Raw genomic sequence first — 8,148 nt, 5'->3', positions numbered from 1 at the left:
TTATTTATTTATTTATTTATTTATTTATTTGAGACGTTTTTTCGCTATAGGGTGCTTGCGCTCGCCAGACAGACAGAGAGAAACATAGAGATAGAAAGTGAGAAATCACCCCCCGGGGGGATGGTCACGCCTCAATCCCTTCTTCTCCATTCTCCTCTCGGGATCTTGGGCACGCATGCACACGCGCCAGGCATGAGTTTTAAGCCACTGGGTCCGGGACGTGAACCGCAGTCGACTACGTGGGAGTCCAGCGACATAGCCATTACACTAACTGCTGGTTCCCCCTTATTTATTATTTTTAAATAAATCTTTCAATAGGGTGTGTGGAAAGATAAAGAGAGAGACAGGAAAGACAGAAAAGCACTTCCCAAGGGTGAAGAACGCGCTGGATTTCCTTTTCCTCTATTCTCCTCTCAGGATTTTGAGCACACATACTCACACATGTGCTTGGCATGTTTGTCAAGCTATTGCATCCAGGGCCCGAACTGCATAATCAACTGTGTGGGATCCAGTCACTTTAACCACCACGCCATCAGCTAGCCTATTTTATTCCTTTTAGAACTATCTGGACCAGGGGCTGGCAGGTGGCTTTGTGGTGCCCTGGACTCCCATGTGGCCACCTGTGTTTTGAGTCCCAGGACTGAAGACTTGCTCTCTCACTTTCCCTTTCCCTCCCTCTCTCTCTCACTCTATGCCTCCCTGGCCAAATTAAAATATGTAAGTAAACAAAGTTAAATAAAATAATTCTTTAAAAAAAGGGAGAGAAAGAAACGTTGTGATCAGCCAATGAATTCCCACATAGCCAACTACGGTTTGAGTCGAGGACTCGGTGGCTTAAACTCACACCTGGTGTGTGTGCATGCATGCCCAAGATCCTAAGAGGAGAAGGGATTCAGCATGGACATCACCCCTGGGGGGTGCTTTCTTGCTTTCTATCTCTCTGTCTGTCTGGCGAGTGCACGCACCCTGTAGCAAAAACCTCTCCAAATAAATAAATAAATAAATAAACAGCATGGAGAGCGGGTGCGAATCGCTGCTGCGGAGTGAGACAGCTGGAGATGTGGAGCAGTAACAGAGCCCCCGGCGGTACAGGATCGGCCCGGAGGGTGGTGGGAGTCTTGAGGAAGCCAGACCCTGAGCCTCTGCAGCTACTTTTTCGCAGCTGCCATACATCCCAAGGTACTGGATTGGCCCTTGGTCCTGGCCTGGGCTCAGGGGACCACAGTTGAGGAAGAGTACCAAAAAGATGGATGAGACTGTCGCTGAGTTTATCAGGAGGGCCATCTTGAAAATCCACATGACCGAAATGATGACAATCCTGAACGCCTGGAACTTTTTGTCTGATAATGAACTGCAGACCATCAGCTTTCTGCAGAGAAAGGAATCTTTGGTTCAGCACTTGATTCTGCTGTGTGAGGAAAAGCATGCAAGTCTCAATGATGCAGCCCTTTAGACATCATTTATACTCCAGTTCATCAGCATCAGAAAGTTTGGGATGTTTTTCAGATGAGTAAAGAACCAGGTGAAGATGTTGATCTTTTTGATCTGGAACAATTCAAAGGTTCATTTAAGAAAATTCTTTAGCGAGCACCGAAAAATGTGACGGTCAGCTTCAGAGACATGGAGGAGGACGCAGTCTGGATCCGAATTGCCTGGGGAACACAGTACAGGAAGCCAAACCAGTACAAACCTACTTAGGTGGTGCATCACTCCTAGACTCCGTATGCCTTCATTTCTTTATTCCGGCTGAGAAGCAATATACCCCTTCTGGGTCAGGCACTGACAACTGCTAGTAAACACCATCAGATTGTGAAAATGGACCTGAAGAGCCACTATCTGGACTCTCTGAAGGCTATTGCTTTTAAACAGTATAACCAGACCTTTGAAATTCACAACTCTACAACACCTTTAGAGGAATGAAGCCTTGGACTAGATATAAATATAGATTCAAGGATGATTCATAAAAACACAACAGAAAAAAACAGAATCCAGAGAGTAACTCAAGAAACTTTTGGAGACTACCCTCAACCATGACTGGAATTTGCACAATACAAGCTTGAGACAAAGTTCCAAAGTGACTTAAATGGGGGCGTCTTGAGAGGCAAGAACCCCTCCAGTGTCTGATAAAGTTCTTGAGCCCACACCTTTTGGAAGTGTTGAAATCCTTAGTGCCAGCCGGTATTGCAGATGCACCACTTTCTCTGTTGCTCACTTGTATACCCAACAAGGGAATGAATTATTTTAAAATTTGAGATAAATAAGACCATGGTGTGAGTCCTGAACTTGTGGTTTAAAGTCACAGTGTGAGCATGTGCGTGCATGCCTACAATCCCAAGAGGAGAATGGAGGAGCAGGGACTGTGGCATAGTCATTTCCCTTGGGAGGGTGATTTCTTATTTTCTCTTTCTCACTACTTCTCTATGGAAAGCATACACACTCTTTGGGAAAAACCTAAAGAATAAATAGATAGATAGTTAGATATGACCCCTAAAGCACAGACAACAATACCAAATATAGATAAGGGGGATTACATCAAGCTAAAAAGTTTCTACACAACAAAGAAAACAATAATTCAAGTGAAGAGAAAACCCTCAGAATGGAATAAAATATTCACAAACTATGCTTCAAATAAGGGATTGATAACAAGCTCACCCACAAAAACAATCCAATTAAAAATGAGCAAATTAATTGAATAGACAGCTCTCTAAGGAAGACACATTAAAGGTCAAAATGCATATGAAAAATGTTCAACATCTCTTATCATAAGGGAAATACAAATCAACTTGGACAAGTGAGCAAATTGAGGTGAATAAGTCTGGCACTTTGCTCTACAGGGTAGGGCTGGAGGCCTAGATCCACTGAGTAGGCATGTTGATTGGGTCTTCAGGGATGGACCTGGAGCCTGGGACCGTGGCAGTGAGACTGTGGCCTGTACTTGCAGAGGTTGGCCTGTATGCTGAGTCCATAAGTGTTGGTCTAAATACTAGGGCTGTAGGGTTTGGGCTGGTGCTTGTATAGGCCAAAGTCTGTGACCATGGAGGACAACCTGTTTCTGAGGGCAGTTCAGAGCAAAAGGGAGAAAGGTCAGTCTATCATTGCAGATAGGCTTGGAATGCAGGGCTATAGGATCTAGCTTGGACTAGGACAGGCCTGGAGGCTCAGTCCATAGGTAACAGCTTGGAGTCATGTGATGGAGGCTTGCTAGTATTCAGTTTTATTGGGGTGTATCCGGTGTTGGGGTTTGAGGCAAGTTATGGTGCTCACTTCACTCTCTTTCCCCCATTTGGAAGATTTCTCTTTCCATACTTTGCTGCTCAGGTTTGGGAGAGGAGTAATATGGGCAATGTAGAAGTGTCCTTCCTACCCTCTTCAGTGTATCTTTTTTGTTTGTTTAACACTTTTTGTCCAACATCTATGTTCTGTAACCTTTCACCTTGATTTTTTTGCTCTTGTGAAGATATTTTAGTGCACAGGTATTTGTTTAGTATTTTGTTTTTTTAGTGGAAGGCAACAAACACTGGTGACAACCATCTTGTTGACAAATTAATTTCTATAAAACCACATTAAATGTCCTCTATTTTTCTTGACTTTGGTGACTAGTTTTTTTTTTTTTTATGATTTTGTTCTTTCTTTTAATTTACAGATGGGATGTGTATAACTAGACTCTAGACAGAGAGTCAGAGCAACCCTCCTCCCAGTGGTGTGTGGAGCGGTGTGTGGTTACTTTGTAATATCTTCTCCATTTCTCCATCCTTTTTGGATTTTGAGCACACAGCCAATGCATCCAGTGTGTTTTATAAACTGCAGATGCCAGGATTCAAACTATGGTTTGCTAAGGATTCAAACTATGGTTTGCTAAGTGGGATTCTGCTTCCTTAACCATCTTGTTACAGGTCCAGTCTATGATTTCTTTTTTTGTTTTTAAATGATTTATTTTAATTTGACCAGAGAGAGAGAGAAAGTGAGATAGCAAGCTACCAGGTCCGGGACTCAAACTGTAGTCAGCCATGTGGGAGTGACCAGCGCCTTAACCACCACACCACCTGCTGGTCCCCAGTCTATGATTTCTGATTTACATTTTAATCGATATATATTTTCGCAGGGTACAGTATGGCTTTTATAAAGCATGCATTCAGTGTATAATATTGAAATTAATGACATGCATGTATTCATCTTCTTAACACTGAACATCATAGTATGTTGTACCTATTTAATAATAGTTTATTTTTTAAAAATATCAATTCTTTTGTTAAAGAATTATTTTTATTTAACTTTATTTATTTGTTTAAATTTGACCAGAGAGAGAGAGAGAAAGCAAGCCGCCAAGTCGGAGACTCAAATCACTGTCGGCTATGTGGGAGTCCAGCGCCCTAAACCGCCATGTCACCTGCCAGCCTCTTAAAAAAATCTGTATATATTGTTGAAAAAATTTTTTCTTTTTGTTTAGGAGAGGTTTTTGCTATAGGGTGTCTCTCTTTCTGTCTCTCTGTCTCTCTCAGAAAGACAGAGAGACAGAAAGCGAGAAATCACCCCTCGGGGGGATGGCCATGTCGTAATCCCTTCTCCTCTATTTTCCTCTCAGGATCTTGGGCACGCATGCACATGCGCCCTGTGTGAGTATAGGCCACCGGGTCCGGGACTCAAACCATGGTCAACTACATGGGAGTCCAGTGACATAGCCATTACGCTAACTGCTGGTTCCTTGTTGTCTATAATTTTGTACTTTGCTGTGTTATACTGTCCTGTAACTTTGTTTTCTTATGTATGTGCATCCATGTGTCCACTGAATTTTTTTTTCAAAAATCCCTACCCACTCAACCCCATGCAATTTCTGAATGATTAATTTCTTTTTATTTTGTTTAGTTTAATTATGTTTGACAAATTATAGTATCTTTTTGAAGGAAAAAGATTCTATTTTATTGATTTTATCTATTTATAATCTTTTTATACTTTTTAAATTATTTATTAAATGTTATTTATTATTTTTTAATTTGCTATAAGGCAAAAAGCACTCTTCAGAGACAGACAGAGATAGAGAGAAAGTGGGAAAGCAAGAAATTAAGTCATTAGGACTGGGAATCAAACTTTCTGTAAAATTTACTTCTGCATATGTGGTAGAGTAGCTAAGGCACAGGACTCCTACATGGCCAAACAAGGTTCGAGTCCCAGACCCAGTGGTCTGAAATTCACTCCAGGCATTGCACATGCATACCTGGTATCCCAAGAGGAGAATGGAGGCAAAGGGCTTGCTGCCTGGCCATCACTCTAGGGGGTGATTTCTCACTTTCTCTCTCAATATCTGTCTCTCTCTGGCAAGTATACATGCACTTTGGCAAAAAAATTTTAAAAATAATTATTTCTGCTCTGAACTTTATTATTACTAATTATTTTGCTTTGAGTATGGTTTGTGGTTTCTTTTCCAATTTTATAAGGTAGAAATTTGAATTACCAAGAAATCATTTTTTTTTTTTTTGGAGAGGATTTTTGCTATAGGGCACATGCACTCGCCAGACAGACAGAGAGAGACATAGAGACAGAAAGCGAGAAATCACTCCCAGAGGGGATGGTCACGCCGCAATCCCTTCTCCTCCATTCTCCTCTTGGGATCTTGGACACGAACGCACACACACGTGCCCGGTGTGAGTTTTAAGCCACCGGGTCCAGGACGCGAACCGTGGTCGACCACGTGGGAGTCCAGCGACATAGCCATTACACCAATTGCTGATTCCAGACATTTTCCTTTATTTCTAAAGAATATTTTTGCATGGGGTAGCAGGTGGCATGGTGGTTAAGGCCCTGGATTCTCACATGACTGACTGCGGATGAGTTCCGAATCTGGTGACATAAAATTCACACTGGGCACACGTGTTGTTTCTGTGTGTGTGTGTTTGTGTGTGTGTGTGTGTGTGTGTGTGTGTGTGTGGCCACATGCACACTCAAACATCCTAGAGAAGAATGGAGGAGAAAGGAATTGTGGCATTGCCTTCCCCTCTCAGGGTTGATTTCTTATTTTCTCTCTCTCTGTGTTTTTGGCAAATCCATGCAGCCTATAGTAAACATCTCTTTCTAAAAAAAAAAGAATATTTTTGCTTCATACAGAATTTTGGAATGATAATTTATCTGTTTGTTTTTCCAGTGCTTTCATTGTGTCTATCCAGTTTTTTGTACCCTCAAGTCTTTCAGATGAGGATTTAGTCATTAATCACTTGAGGGTGATCCATGCATAATAATTTATTTTTTATCTTACTATTTTTTTAAAGAATTATTTTATTTAACTTTATTTATTGTTATTATTATTATTTTTCAGTTTGATCAGAGAGAAACAGAGAGAGAGAGAGGAAGTGAGAAAGCAAGCCACCAGGTCCAAGACTTGAACCGTGGTTGGCCATGTGGGAGTCCAGCACCTTTAACCACCATGCTACTTGCTGGCCCCATATCTTACTATTTTTTTAACAATTTACCATTTGTGTGGCCTTCAGAAGTTTGGATGGTATGTTTACCTGCAATTTCACTTAATCTAACTGGGGGTTCATTGAGTTTAGATGATTTGGAAAGTTTGTCCTAGTTTTTTTTTTTTTTTTTTTTTCTTTTATCTGTCTCCTGTCCGGTTGAAACTTCTGTTACAAGAAAGCTGGTACATTAGCTGTTACTACACTGTCTCTGAGTCTCTCCATTTTTAAATTCTTTTTTCCCTTTTACTCTTTAGATTAGGCACTTTCTGCTGATGCAACTTCAGATTCAATTATCTTTTCATATGCAATCTCATTCTGAGGAGCTCATCTAGTAAATGTTTGATTTTTGTTATTCTAAATGTTCAGAATTTCTATTTTTATATTATTTTTATCTCCTTGTGAATCTGTATTGTCTTAAATTTTATTTATTCATTTATCTTTAGAAACTAAAATTTAGGTACATATTGTGGTTTTCTGCACAATGACTGAGAGAATATTAGTAACATTCTGGACAGTGAGGCATAGGAGAGCACAGAGGGGTTGGTGTTTTATATCAGGCATCCTGAGTGGCTGGTCCCTTGGTTTCTTTACTACTGAATATATTAAACTGCATTTAAGTGGTAAATGTAAATAAAAACATCAAGTTGCAGGGCCAGCAGATGGTATAGTGGTAAAGGAACTGGACTCTCACATAGTCAGCCGTGATTTGAGTCCTAAAACCTGGCGACTTGCTTTCCCACTTTCCCTCTTTCTCTCTCTGTCTCGCTCTGGTCAAATGAAAAAGAATAAAAGAAATAAAATTAAATAAAGTAATTATTTATTTATTTATTTTTGTAAAAGGTGAACATGATGGGGAACAGCAGGTGGCACATGGCTGACCAGAGTTCGAGTCCCGGACCTGGTGGCTTGCTTTCTCACTTCCCCTCTTTCTCTCTCTCTCTGTCAAATTAGAGATAAATGAATGAATAAATAAAATATAATAAATAATTATTAAAAAAAAAAGGTGAACATGATGTATTACCTACCTGCAAGGGGCTCACAGGCTAGCAGAGGAATCATACATGACCAAAGCGTGCTACTACATTTATAAAAAGGCGTACGTCGCACGAGAGCTGTTTCAGAAACTGGTTGGTTTCTGGACCCGGAAGGGTGGCAGTGGAGCTTATGAATACATTAGGAGAACTGAAGGGATTGGTAGATGTTACAGGTTGAATTGGGTCTCCCAAGTGCTATGCTGAAGTACTAACCCCCAGCACCTCAGAATGACTTTATTTGGAAATAGGATCATCACAGATGCAATTAGTTAATCAAGATGAGACCATACTAGAGTGTCAGGCCCCAGTATTTAGTACAACCGGTATTCTAATAAGAAGAGAGACCTTTGGACGCAGACACAGAGGAAAGACTATGTGAGACACACAGGAAGATAGTTGTGTAAGATGAACGCAGAGGTTGGAATTAGCCATTACAAGCCAAGGAACCCTGGAGACAACTGGAAGCTGGAAGGAGTAATGAAGGACCTTCCATGAGAGGCAGTGGAGGGAGCATGGCCTTGCTGGCACCTTGATTTCAGGCTTCTGGCCTGAAGAACCATGAGAAAATACATTTCTGTTGTTCTAAGTCACTAGTTTGTGATCTTTATATTTTATTTATTTATTTTAAAGCCTTTTTTTTTTTTTTTTTTTTTTTTTTTTTT

The 8,148-nt window shown here is 40.7% G+C and overlaps 2 pseudogenes; both read left to right on the top strand.

The window, feature by feature from the left end:
• LOC114004464 (tripartite motif-containing protein 5-like) overlaps positions 1 to 8,148 on the top strand; it is a 22,088-nt pseudogene that overhangs the window by 7,988 nt on the left and 5,952 nt on the right.
• Positions 964 to 2,568, top strand: LOC102472937 (centromere protein N pseudogene; annotated as a pseudogene).

Source organism: Tupaia chinensis, unplaced genomic scaffold (assembly GCF_000334495.1).
Source record: "Tupaia chinensis unplaced genomic scaffold, TupChi_1.0 Scaffold140176_1, whole genome shotgun sequence".
NCBI lineage: Eukaryota > Metazoa > Chordata > Mammalia > Scandentia > Tupaiidae > Tupaia > Tupaia belangeri.
The sequence above is the reverse complement of the archived record's forward strand: the minus strand, read 5'-3'. Positions and strand labels throughout refer to the sequence as shown.